The sequence below is a fragment of the Astatotilapia calliptera genome, chromosome 2 (assembly GCF_964374335.1).
Source record: "Astatotilapia calliptera chromosome 2, fAstCal68.1, whole genome shotgun sequence".
Lineage (NCBI taxonomy): Eukaryota > Metazoa > Chordata > Actinopteri > Cichliformes > Cichlidae > Astatotilapia > Astatotilapia calliptera.
The window spans coordinates 8,183,258-8,198,278 of record NC_137423.1 but is presented as its reverse complement, the minus strand read 5'-3'; positions in this window follow the sequence as shown (position 1 = coordinate 8,198,278).

Here is a 15,021-nt window from a genome sequence, read left to right as displayed (position 1 = left end):
GAATGCACGCCTCAATGCAAAAACAAAACAGTCATCAATGTATCATGATTGCCATTATCGTGATTATGAAGTTAGTAACCATATTCATGAGTTTGTTACAGTGGTTTGTTATTTATTGTTTAGTTTTGATTCCAGTTTAGTTAACAACAGCTGCTCTTGCCGTTTCCATGACATAGCTCTGATAGTTTGCAGTGTAACACACTAATCAGCGCTTACATGATCATTATCATTAATGAATGACAAACCTATGACTTAATGTGCCTGGGACAGGACACAGAATATTGTAAACTGTGCCTCACTGAAAGAAAGCTCACACTAATTGAGATCCAGATTTACATAGAAAAGCTTGGCTTGTTAAACCGAACCCGCGTAGCATTTATTGTGGGTAACAACAGATAAGGAGTTTTAATAACATAGAATAGTGAACATAAAAGTGTGATTTTCCAGACACAAAAAATGGATGAAAAAGTTGAAAACTTTTAGGGCAGATTGAAATTAGAGAAAGAAAGTAGCATACTAAATATACTTACTGGCCAGTTCATTAGGTATACCTGGTCAGCAACTGAGCTACTCACCTAGCTACATGTCTTTAACATCAAACAAGATTTATTTGTCACGTACACAATCACACAGAGTACAACTTGTAGTGAAATGCTTGTGTCCGAGCTGCAGACAGGCTGCAGATGTAGCCGCACCATTCCATGGCTTGGTTTTTTAGCGGGGGGGGGGGGGGTCTAGCCAAGACCCTTACTAGATACCAGACGGTAATTAAACTTGCAACTCCTACTCCAAAGGTGTGTAGTATTACCACTACACTATCCAGTTGCTTTAGGGATGCGGACATGGTCAAGACACCTGCTGAAGTTCAAATCAAGCATTAGACTGTCTTAATGGGCAACAAAGAGTGAGTGTTGAAGTGAGGGCTCAAAAGCAGAAAAATTAAGAGGCAGAGTTCAATCAAGCAATCAAAGCTTTATTCGCCACATGCAGGTTGCCCTGCAGTGAAATGAGACCCCCCCCCCCCCCCCCCGACCTTACAGACACAACACAGACATTACATGGGGATACAAGTTGGAGATCGGTAGCATTACATAAAAACACTGAAATATACACAACAATGGGAAAGTACAAGAGGAAAAAAAGAGACCTCTACTCATGCTGTGCTTCCATGGTAGGACAGCATGAGAACAGGAAACAAAAAACAGTTCAATAACAGAAGGTAAGCTATTTATGTGACTGATTAAAATCCCAAAACACAAACCCAAACCAAACACAAACCCTCCCAAAATAAAGAGTAACAAAGTCAGTAGTTCAGGAAACAAACAGAGAAAGAGTATGATGAAACAAAAAACTGCATATACAACAAGGTACCAAGTGGAGGGAGCTGGGGCAGACAAGCACAAGCATAGACAACCAATCCAATTGGTCAGGGGAGGAAGTAAAACTAACACACAGGACACAATATGAGATAACATGCAGAATTACCAAAGATAAAACAGGAAATGAGAATCAACAACTAAACAGATAAATATGAAAAAGTGATCAGTTAACAAGCTAAGAATCAAATAGAAAACATAAACCCACTAGAAAATCGATAAATTTGGACATTACTGCTAAAGACCCAGCACTGTGACACAGAATGATGTCGTGCTGCTGGCAGCATCAACTCAAATAATCACTCGTTACAACAGAGGTATGCAGAAGAGTATCCAAACATGTTGAGCCTTGAAGCAGATGTGCAGAAGACCACACCAAATGCTAATCTGTCAGCAAAGAACAAGAAACTGAGACTACAATTAACAACAAGGTCTATTTGACTTTCTATCTACAGGTCAGGCTGGGGATGATGTAATGGTGTGGCCCATCTGTACCAACTCAGCCTTCCTTGCAAATGCTACTGACCGAATCCATTCCTTTATAACACAGTGTACACATCTTTTAATTGCTGCTTATAGCAGGACAACACACCATATCACACAGCTCGCATCATCTCAAACCTGTCCCGACATGACAGTGAGGTCACTGTACTCATATGGCCTTCACAATCACCAGATCTCAATCCAGTAGAGCATCTTTGGGACGTGGCAGAATGGGAGATTTGCAACATGGATGAGCAGCTAAAAAAATCTGCATTGTTATTGTGATGTGATCGTCTCAATATGGACCAAAATCTCAGAGGATTGTGTCCAGCATCTTGTTGAATTAAAACCACAAAGATTTCTGGCAGTTTTGAACTAAAAAGTGGGTGCAACCTGGTACCAGCAAGTGTGCCTAATAAAGTGGCCAGTGACTTATTGTGGCTTTATGTATCCGAGACAAAATTCATAAACAGAAAATCAAAACTTTTGCAAACTTTAGAAAGTTTTTAAACTTTAATATCTAAAAATCGAGACTCAAACAGCCATTCCAACGTTTGTTGGTCTTCCTGCCAGAAATGCAAAAAATAAATCGAGACTGCAACTAATTTTAATTTCTAGGTTTATAGGGGGTGTTTGGCTGTACAAATGCCAATAAATAAATCAATAAAAAAAATTGAAATTGAAAACAGGAAAATAGGAAAGTCATTTTTTTTCCTCCGCCTGTTTGCGGATTCAGATTCGCTGCCAACATTCTGTTTCCAAAACTGCAGCAATGTTGCACATTTCATCAAAACTTGGACCAATTTAGTTTGGAGGAGTTCAGATGCCCGTTTTTTCTCGACATGTCATTTCTCGATGTGTCTGTTCTTCATATTTAATCTAAGGGACAGAGTACAGCCTTTTACTTTTCACGGTGATTAAAGTGCATCACATCTGTGTGACTAGAAATATGACAGTTTCAGTGTAGCTACAAGCATGGGTGGTTACTGAAAGAGATAATAAATAATAAAATAAAATTTTTCGCAAAGAAATAAATGGAAAAACCTGATATGGAATAAGACAAATATGTCAAATTGCTACTCTTTGGGCTGGCCACATTAGTAAGAACTCATATTATAGGTGCTCTCTAGGTATCAAGACTGCAGCAACTGTACCCAGTTTCATTACAACAACTGGATGTTAGAAGGGTTTGTGCTATATTTAAAAGAGGGAATGACCTGACTTTAGGTTGTACAGTCTTAAGTCTGAAAGGGGAAATGACACAATCACAGTGAACAAAGAAAAGGATTGCAAGATGAAGACAGAAATGAATGAAAATGGATTTTGACAGATTTTTCCAAGCATAGAAGAGGCAACCTGCAAATAAATGTTTTGCAATATCACTTTTAAAGCCAAAAGCTGTGACTGACTGCTTCAGAAAACTATTAGATTACTTCAACATGTCTGCTCTTGTGATTTGTTCCTTTTAATATTGACAAATTGTTGCGGAAAGAACGGAATAATAATAAAAATTGCATCAATTAACCTTCAGAGTTGTGATGGGTGAAACAGGTTGCTGCTGCTGCAAGAGGAAAACACACAAAGTGGTGTTAAGCCTCCATTAAAGTACCAAAGATATCAGAATTCAACATGACTAGAGTTTGTGTCTGCAAAAACGTTCCGTGCATGACATTTCAGTTCCCTCCCAAAACTCATTTAAGATTTCATTTGTAGATGATGTCACATACATCAGACTACACGAGACTATTTGTGTAAATCACTTTAGCTCACAACCGAAGAAGCAAAGAACTCCCGAGCCACCCTCCCCCATAGGCACTTCCTCTGTTTTAGTTACAACCTTGAGATGAGAGCGTATGGGTCCCTGAGGAGATACTTTAGGAGGGGTCGTTATCATTTTTGGCAGTCCTCCCATGTAAACCCTCAAAGGCCCTCCTCCATATTCATCAGGGTGATTATGTGCTGACCTCCGTCTGCTGTTAATCCAGAAGTATGCCCACCAGGCAGGTATCATGGAGGAGGGTGAGCAAACCTGACACCACGACCAATTAGGTGTCTATAACAGAAAGACGAGAGAGAGAAGAGAGAGTAATAAAAGGACTGGATACGTACCGCATACCTCGTCTTTTTAATTTGGAACAATAATAATGGTGGACTGAGAATGGCTGAGAACTAAGAGACTTCTTTTTCTGTGGAAAAACAACAAATTAAAAACCCAAAGGAACGTCCATTGTGTAGAAATAAAAATGATTTTGAAAAAGTAAATGCAGTTTTCATTAACATAACAGGGAAAGTTTTTTGTCACATCTCCAAAATTGGAAAATGTTGATTTCACTGATTGCATATTTCATTCCTGGATTATTGCAATAACAAACATGATTAAACTTTCTGAATGGTTTTGTGGGACAGGCATTTCAAGCAAGAATATTAATTTCATTGGAAGTATTCAACTGTTTAACCCACTGCATCAAATGACTCTTCATGATTGTGATAAAACTCGTCCATCATTCTGAGTCTGATGGAGGAATTCAAATATATAGACAGGTGACAACAAACCAAAAATTAACACATCAAGTCCAACTCAGATGTTGGGCCAACACTTTACCCTCGAAGAATATCAATGTGTTGCCAAGCTGTCAAAATGCAGACTTAAAGCAGAGCATTAACATTTCTTTTAATTTGTCACCCATCTGCGTGAAACACACTTTCTCAACAGCTGGGATTTGGTTCATATACACTGATTATAGAGCGCACATCTGCATCATTTGAAGGAGACATTTTTAGATGCAGTGTGAATGAAGCCGCTCACAGAGTCAGACACATATAGAGCATATCGCATCTTACTCCCCAAAATAAATAAATAACAGGAAACATAGTGGGAAGTTGTCAACTGTTGACAGATGTGTCAGCTGGATCAATGCTCAGCTACACCATTGAACCATTATTAAGAACACTAACACCCCAAAGGCTTTAAGCATCCAGAGATGGAGAACCAAAGGGAATGTTGGAGAGACTGAAGGATCACTGTCCTTCAAATTAACGGCCCCATTATTCAGGTGCAATACTGCTACATTATTAAAGCCTGAGAGCACCTTGTTCATGTCAAGCTCAATTATGGGTATGTGTGTTCCTTCCAAGAGTGTAATTAGTGGTGTAACCATGGAAAGTACAGCTTAAAAATATTATCTGTACATTGTAAATATCCATTAGGCTGTCACTCAAAATACAGATGCAGGTTGGCTGACCATCAGTCATAGGAAAAACACAAATTTAAACCTACTTCAAAAGCCTTATATCAAATCATATAGCTAAAGCAGATGTAAAGCTACATCAAAGGGTGGTTGTCAGTAGGACTGAAGTGAAAAAAAAAAGCTAGCTGAATAATTTATTCATAAGCTGTCTCTGCCTCGTACTCTGTATGCTTCGTGCGTTGGTTTTACTGAACACAGGTTGTTTCGTTATGGATGTGAGGTGCTGATTTTACATGTGTGAGCTGTTTTATCTGCTCGTCTCACTCTCTTGGGACAGGAACTGATACTTACCTGAAAGAAAAAGCCTGCCATCAGGGTGAAAATGTTTTACGTTGAAGCAAAAATAGACACAGACATAATAGACAAAACTAGACATTAAGAAACAATTGTATTTTTAATTTATTAGTTTGTCAGTATTTGTAGTTTATTATCCAAACCACACTGGAAGCCATTTGAATGCACTTCTTTCTTGGTTTGAACTTTGGCAGGCTGTCCCAACCTTGTCTGCAGGTCTAAATGCACTGAATTGCTGGCGGGTGATTGGCTGATTAGATAACCATGTTAATGAACATTACAGGTGCATTCAATAAAATGGCTTGTGAGTGTATGTCAACACTAGGAATCAGGTGCTTTTTGCTTACATAAGAGACAGCAGTTTGAGTCCTGCAGAGCTGATACTTTTACACTTATGCCTGTGATTTTCATTTGCAGATCAGTTAGATTTATCCCATAAAATAAAATAAAATAAATAAATTAATTAATTAATTAAAAAGAAAAAAATAGACCTCAAAATTAGACATCACAATGCGTTCACTCAGACATGCATCGTGCCAACATAAAAAAATCCTTCAGTATTTTAGATTTAGTATATTTTAGAAGCTGTTGCATATTTTGGCTGTTTTGCTGTGGATGCTGCAGATCTCACCAGCAGGGTGAGGGTGGAAGGGGTCATGTATGATGTAATTTGTATGGTCAGGCAGCACTCTTGCGCAATGTACTGCTGTGAGAAAGTGGAATCCCAATGAGGTGAGCTCTTTTCATCTGGCACAAAAAGTCCAGGTGCTGCTGACCACTCTGTCCTGGTCTTTTTCCAGTATGATGTGACTGGCACTCAGTGTCTGTTATCTGTACTCCAGTAGCTTGTGGTTACCGCTGATTATCTCCTGATGTTGATCAGTGTCACAGTTTTGCAATGCAAAACCAGCAAACAACTGTTGACGTTCAGTGTAAAATCCACGTTTTATTGACACAATCATATTCGCTTCTTAATTCTCCAAATGTGTGAAACCAGATTGTGATGCTTATCTCAGAAAATTGTCAATTAAAAGGTTATTTCAGATAGTGTTTTATGCAATAAATGGCTTTTCTGCGTGACTACCGAGAAGAAAGAAAGATTCAAAATAAGATGATGGCTTTGTGGAGCTGATTTCTCCTCAACATAAATGAGCATAAATGAGTGAGTGTTTAAACGCTTTTCTCATTCTTAAATGCAGCTCTGTCATCTCAGCACATCCCAATAATAAAGATAATAAAATGCACATTTTTCTCCATCTCTCAATGCAGAAATAATGAACTACTGAAATAACATAAGAGTCAAAAGAAAAACAAAAGTGCGACAGTCTCAAATGTGTTATTTCCCAACCTACACAGGATTATTTGTCTTGGATTGAGTTATTCATTATAAGAAAATGATGGTTTCTCTCTGATCAGACAAATTATGATATCTGAACAGAAAACACAAATAAAAAATGTATTTTCATTTTAAAACTCAACTTAAACACAAAAATCCAACAGTACAATCTACTTGGATTCCAGCCACTGATTATGTTTTTTTCTTTATTTAGAACTAATGCAGTCCATTTAAAATTCACCTTTGCTTTGGAGTACAGATTCAATAACCCTGATCTCCAGGGACTCACCAGTCTATGAATGATGATCACTTGTAATTAAAGCTCACTTGAGTTTCTCCTTTTCTGAAAGTGGAAGGTGGAATCAGCGTGCTCGGCATCCACCGAAGCCTTTGAAACCAACACCAGGATTAAATCGCTGGTCTGAAGACACTAAACAACTCAGTTAAAACTGCCCGAGTCCATTCAGTCTGCTGATTTGCAGCAGGCAGGTCCTGTCTGAGATAACTGCGCTGTGGAAAATGTATATTCTCTGCTTCATGTCTAATGCTTAAGTACCTGTCCAGTTTAATCAGTTGGTGAAGAGTGAATCATGGGAAGTGAACAAGTCTGTCTGCTGAAGCACATAGTTTTGAATTTGCTTATAATAATAAATGGATTTCAGAGATCTTGGAAGGAAAACTGTACTTTCCTACATATTCTTAACATTATTAGTTTGTTAATATTTGCTGACTGATTAACTGACAGCAAACATGTGAAGTGTTGGTTTCAAAAACGTATCTGTCATTACTAGGATAATTGGATGTTAGCTCTTTTGCTGTCTGTCACCTTCTTACACCTGAAAACACCCATTAGAACTCTTTTATCGCAGATATTTGCTTGTCAGGTGGAAAAACCTCTGTGTGGTAATTAAAATTTAAAAATACTCACATCATTAATTAATTTTAATTTCTAAAGTAGTGGCTAGTGCTGGTCAGACTAAGAAAAGTTTAATAATGAAGCATGAAGTTCTAATTAAAGGTCCAGTTTTGTCTCAGAAATTTAAAAGAAGATTAATTCCACTCTCATTTCCATAAAAGATTCACCAGTACGAGCGTCTCTAATACTCAACAGACTGCATTTTGAATCTTGTTTAGTGACGCCCCTCTCTGAACTGATGATGATTGCTTTGAGCTTTTGGTAAACTCAAGCAATACATGATAATCAGTGAGCTTTGGAGATATTATTACATTTTGCTTCCAGTCTTCATGCCGAATTTCCTGGCAGCAATAGGAATCAGGGTTCAGATCTACTTATGAGAATTTGTGTGTTGTCGCCCCCAAGCTTGCATAGGTTTCCTGCATGATCTTCAGTTTCCCTTACCACATGAAGCATGCTAGATGAACTCTCCTATCGATCCCACTGGGATAAATATTATGCAGCTCTCCCAACGCTTGCTCAGCTTTAATGCACACATATGAATCTCTAATCCACTGCCCTGTTAAAACATGTTATTCAAAGCATCGAAAGAGTAACTGATCACCCCTTCATAGCACTCTCAAATAAAAAGAAGCTTCCATCAGCTGCTCCCTTGCCACAAGGGGTCGCCATAGTGGATCGCTCTGCATATTTAAATATGAGATGCCCTTCCTGACGCGACCCCAAAGGGGATGGGTGCTGTCATCTTTTTTTGATGCTATTTACTATCAGAATAATGTGGCAGCTGAGTTACCCCAGTTCCAATCCATGCCCCATACCATCACTCATTCTGTTTGTGTGTTCATGTGGAGGGTTCGCTACATTAAGTGCTGCTCAAAATCAAGTAGCTTTAAGTGGAAATGGGTTGTGGAAAGCCCTCCAGCCACACTCTGTGGAGGTGGAGGCTCCTGTTTTGTGTCACTGAAAGAAAATAGTGCACACTCAAAGATATAGTGTTGTTATTCCAGAAGGACTGGCTCGGTAATATATAAAAGATAAAACAAAATTTTAAAAAATGAAGCAATGTCTTGTGGCAATCAGTACAAATAACAGTAAATAAAAACTCTGTTTTGCCAGAGGCAGAAGACAATGTTTATTGCTACGGTGGTAATACAGATTATATCCTGTGGCTATTTCAAAGAGACTCATAAATAAAATATTGAATGTAAACACAAGTTATATAATAGCCTCAGATAAAAAGACTGTTACTTCATTCATTCAGTGTATCGTTAGGGAGGATATTAACTTTTTTTTTTTTGGTTATTTTTCCAAATTTTCTTCAAAGTTCTTAAACAGAGTTTTATTGGAAGGTATCACAAGACTTTAAAAAAAAAAAAATCTTGTAACTTGTGCATGTGACTTTAAAAATGTGCCATATATGCAGGCATTTATTTATAGGAGCATTCCTTTCAGGTACTCATACTAGCACATTTGGCAAATATCACACATGAATCCAGTCCCGTTTCCTAGGCAACGGCATCATTCCCTTTGATGAAAGAGTTGTGCTCAGCATTAAACCTTGTTTGGTATCAAGATCTTCCCCTTTCTGCTGAAGTACTTGCAGGTCTGGCAGCTGGTGTAAACAGGGACAAAGAACAGTGACATTTAAACCACACAGAATCATCAGCAGAGGTGATCGTGCTGCCTGGATATGCTGAGATCCATCGAAAGTTAGGTCCAACTAAACCCCTGAACACCTGGCTCCTGTAAGTCTTTAGTAACATTTTATATTATCTTAGTGTTTATTTTAAAGAGAGGATGTGATGCTTTTCAAATTTTGAAACATCCTGCAAAACAAATTGAAGTAAATTAACTTTTCAACTATCTTTTCCCCATGGTGCACCACTACAACTCATCTTAGTTGCCTCGAGTTGCCAAATCCCACTTTAGCCCCTGACTGTACTCATTTTTCAGTTTTAGTGTGGATGCAAAGTCACACCAAATTTTGAAACTTGAAATAAAGTTTATATTCTCATCTATTAATATTAAATTAATCCACCACAAGGCCCAGTTAGCTTTGCACAAATAGCTGTTAGAAATGTCCTCCAAAGGATTACTTTGTACTTTTATACTTTCAGTCAGAACTTCTTCATTTTTACTTGAGTAAAGTAGTTGAATGAGTAAATCTTCAACTTTTACCACATTATCTCTAGAAATCTTAAACAAGCGCCCCCCCCCCTTTAATATTTACCACTTGTAGGCAATATAATTCAAGTGAATACATGAAAAGTTTCATGTATTCACCATTGATAGTTTTGTTGTCATAAACTGGGTATGGGAGCACTGTGTACTTTACAAATTATGAAAGACCACTAAAGTGTTAAATGCTCCAGGCCACTGATGACTAGTCAGATACTTTGAAGTCAGTGTTTATGACTAGCCTGATTTCCACTGACTGGCCTGAAGAAATTCATGTAGGTCCACCGGAAAGCCATTTTGGGATACTGACTGAATTTATGGAATACAATATTTGCTTGATAAAGGGTACACTTTTTACATTTTTATATATAATTGTTATTGTTATTTTGCTGTTTTTATAAAAAGTAACAATAGATGACAAGGATCAAGAAAACATGAAAAAACTATTTTGTTCAAAAAAACTAAAGCTAAATTTGCTTTTGAGCAGGTAACAGACAGAACCTCGAATGATTGGAGGTTCCTGCTTTTGTCTGAAAAAAACAAGGGTGACCCTGAGCTAGCCAATATATGTTACCCTAACCTTTGGCTAAAAGTCTTTACTTTGAAAAATGAATACTTTAACACAAATAAGTTTGGTATGAAATATATTCTAATAATTAAAAATGGAGAGGTTAGTGTTTATGACCTTTACAACATCCATTCACCAACGACTGCCCTTTTAAACATGCAGCAGGAATAAAAATCATAAAGCATTTATTAACAATATTATTGGCTACTGCTTTATGTGTCATTGCAGAGTGTTGGTACAGTTCACACTGCCTGTCTGTGACACATAATGTTATTAGTTCCACCTCTGCTTTTTCTTGCTATGACAGGCCAGAGAGTCTTCCATGAAAAGGTTCATTGTGTTTGTGGTCATGCTTTGTTAAAGGATCCCTGTTTGGACAGAGAATTTAGGTTTAGACGTTTACTTCTGGCCTAACTGTCCGGGGTCCATTTAAGCTGATTTACTCTGAAGCTTTGTGTCATTAAGCATACAGAATGTGACTGACGGCTGCAGATTGCATGCCTGATGGGATGCGGTCAGTGCATGCGTGGTTGTAATTGAGTGAACTCTCACCTACCTTAGCTGAATGTGTTGCTCTGTGTGTGATTAAGATGTTGGATGTGGTATTTGGCAGTTCACACTTACTCTCCAATGCTACAGTCACACTTTGGAAAACAGTGGCTGGAAACCAAAATTATTGTGAGAGTGTGATATGAATTTCCAATCTTGTTCAGAAACAGCAAACAGGTCTGTGATGACGTGCAGTCACCTGGCATCTTCAGACAGACTTTAGTTCATCAAGATGACAATAATATGGCAAAAAGACAAGAGTGATTCTGCTATCAGTTTGCAATTTAAAACAACAATTAACTGTGATTATAAATAAATAAATCAGCAAAAATCACAAATCAGTTGTGTTTACGTACACAGAAATTCTCGTTAACTGCTTACATTCAGAGTTCAGCCAGGACCTCATAGATTTAAAACATACATTACAAAATGAATCCACAAATCAGTGTCCTGCTGTAAGACAGTGAATGAACTACAAATTGATTTTAGAAATTTAACTAGAATAAAACCAGTCAGCAATCAGCTGATTCCCATATTGCAAAGAGCTGCATCAAAGAAAAGTTGTGCTCAGATTGACTGACACTGTGTCTGCATTTGTAAATTAGATCACAATTATTTGCAAACCTCTTCCTGTCAGAAAGTGACTGCAGTCCAACTTGGATCGCAATTGTTTGGAGACAGGTTGCCTCCCAGAAGGTGACCTATACACTTGCCTTGCTTTTGGAAATATTTGTCATGGCAACTATTTGTAATTGGTTTACACATCATGGTAATCATGATGTAACTGCATTTTTTTTTCTTTTTGGATACAACAAGGTTACTGTGCTATTTTTATTCGAGTGGGACTGAAACATAAAACATCAAAACAGTTAATACACGCTCAGACAGGCTCTCTTCAAACCCCCACAAGAAAAGCTGTCCAGCATTGTGTGGGCGTGTCTCAACATACTTATTACAAATACTACTAATCAACGTCCTGACAGCAGCTGCAGCAAAAGCAAGATGAAAATAATCAGTGAGTAGGGTCAGTATTACCTAAACAAAATTTTCAGTCTTCATTAGATGTCTCACATTCTGGTAGATATATCATTATAATCCTCTCAATGGATATGGAGATTATTTTTGGTTGCTGAGGGGGTCATGTGGTCCTTTCATAAAGGAAGGAATAAAAAAATATATTAAACTCTGTGACAAACATCTGCTCGAGAAGTTTTATGTGCTACTTTTTCCACTGGCTGAGCAACCCCTTGGATATAGCTAAAACTCACCTGGGTGCATTCTGCCTTAAGCAGCAACTGTAAGGCCATTTTAGTTAGTGGGAATGAATTATTGGGCTATAATGTATCAAGGAGCAGACTCTTAAAATAGAGACATTTTAAATTTTCTTTTTCCCTTTTTTTTTAGAAGTGACTCTTAAGGTCAGCATGAATAAAGTCTTGGGTATAATTGTGAATTAAACACAGAAAAGGAGAAGAGACTTATTTCCTGCAGTGAACAAAGAGTCCTCAAAAAATATGCTCTAATATAAAAGTAGGAGTTCAGCCTGAATTACCACGCTTGTGTAAATAATGGTCCGTTCTTTTGTTTTAACCTTTAATGGATGGGTGGGGCTGAGTGACCACAATGCAAAATACAAAAAGTGCCAGTGAATGGAGACAATAACAGGATAAGTGCTTGAATGTCAATTTCCCTGTGTCTGACAGCCTAGCTGATGGTATCGGATTTATGGAATAACTCCCACATGAATGAAAACACACTGTGACTTCATTTGCAGGTCAATTTAGTGGAGTTAATAACTGTTTGCACCTGCAATTAACTGCTGACCTCTCTGGCCCCCTAAATGGGTTTCACGTGTTTCACTGACAGTCTGAATAAATTTCAAAGTAGATATATATATATACACAAATTGTATTAAAAGCTCCACCATTCTTTTGACTGCTTGTTGCCCTTAAAATTACAGATGGACAGTCTGATTGGTCCAAAGTAGGGTTGAGTGCATTTCGCATTTGAATCAATACTAAAACTTTTTATGTATTTACAACATTTTCTACACCACACCAGCAGCTTTTGTCGCTATCTGGAAAAGTCTGTGAAACTGACATTACTGTCAGTTTTAGTATACTACAGTACTAAATAGTAATGTCATTCTCGGTTATGGTTATGTATTAACATTGTGGACATATTGTCTCAAATTTCAGAGAAGCCACTGTAAAAATACGTTTAATTAATTACCTGAAGAAAACGTTGAGGAAGCTAGCAATGTTTCACTAAGGATTTTAAAAACGTAATCATCCTTTGGTCCATCCTTTGGTTCATATGCAGGTGTGCTAACTGCAGGTCTTGAGGGGAATTTGGGTTACAGCCACTCAAAAACAGTACAATCTTCAGGTCGGTAAGTGTTGTAATGAACTTTCAGATCAGATGTGTTGATGTCCCTTGTTTTCTTGCTTAAACCCCATTATGTTCTAGTACCAAAGTTTAGCAACAATAGATTTAGTGTAAATTGGTACTTAGTAGTGCAGATGTAAATCAGTCAGTACCCACTAAAAGTTCACTACCCATCCTTGGCAGGGAGTGCTTTGGGGTTGTTATGGTGGTACAGTGGTTAGCACAACAATAACAAGGTTCTAGGTTTGCACCTCTTGGGTGTAGATTGTGTGTTCTTTGTGTGTCTCCACCAAAGACACATGGAGGACCACTGTCTGAAGCATTTAGAGATAGAGGGTGGTATGAGCATGAATTCCCTTTCTCTGTATTAGCAATTTGATGATCTGGCAACCTGTTCCCAATGTCCCCGCACAACCTTGAACCTAGATATGTTTGCAGTAAAAAGGATTAATGTGGGTATATGAAGAAAAATTAGAAACAAACTAAAGGACCAGCCGACTAAATTGATGCTTTTTGCTAAATTTAACTGTAAATTGGTTCTCATGCTAAAGTGTTAGCTGTTTTCTTACAGATTAAAAACACACAGCTGATTGTTTTTTTTTTAAAGACAAATTATACAGATCGCAGTTGCAGAAAGCCTCTTCAAATGGCTCCTGTTCAAATTGAAAGATCTGTCTCACATAAAACCTGTGATGAAATTTCACGGACTAGATTCCAAGAATTCAGAAAAATAAAATTGGCAGAATAATTTATGATAAAAGGCCGAAACATCCTGCAAAGCTGAGGCACACAACTGATGATGTGTCCTGCTGGTAAAGCTTCCAGGCTTCCTCATAGTAGCCATCCCTCAGGCTACTTATGTTTAAGCTTCAAAGTTACTGTCAAACTGACTGTGAACACTGTACTTTTAAATTCTATATAGTGATTTTAGATGCAAGTAGCTAGTAATACCAGCTCAGAAAAAGTCCTGGGTTTTGATTCAGGTTGGAGGCTTTTTGTGTGGAGTCCTGTGTCTGTATGGTAAATAGACTGGTTCTTACATAGCACTTTTTCCACTCTACCTGAGCACTCCAAGAGCTTTATACAACACGCTCATTCTCTATACTTAAATGTGTTTCTGTCTTACATTCACACAGGCTGAAGTTAGTAGCTTGCTCAGGGATCTTTGGCATGCAGAATGGAGCAGGGATCGAACCACCAACCTTCCAATTAGTAGATGACCCGCTCTAACTCTGTCCTCCAGTTTGGCAGTGCAATCAAAAGACATTCTAATTAGGTGATTCTAACTTGGCCACAGTGTGAATGGTTTGGTGACCTGTCCAGGATCTACCCTGCCTCTCACTCTATGACAGCTGGGCTGGGCTCCAGCCTTAAGGAGTACTTTTTGAAACTATTTCAGTGCATCTATTTTCACAAAATGCTGTACTCCTGTTTAAAACCCATTTACCAGTTTTTACACAGAGCTTTCAAAGCCATGTGTTGGCAGTTCCATGTGATGACTTTGTGAGCAAAGTTTATATTGCTTGCAAGACACCATGTTATGAACTGAATCACTAAAATAATGTAAAAGCTGACAAAAGATTGATTTAGCAAAACTTCAGATAAGCAATGGAAGCAGTTTTATCCACTGCTAATACATTTACAACTTCCACCACAAACACGGCTCAGCTTTGACGGTGTAATGT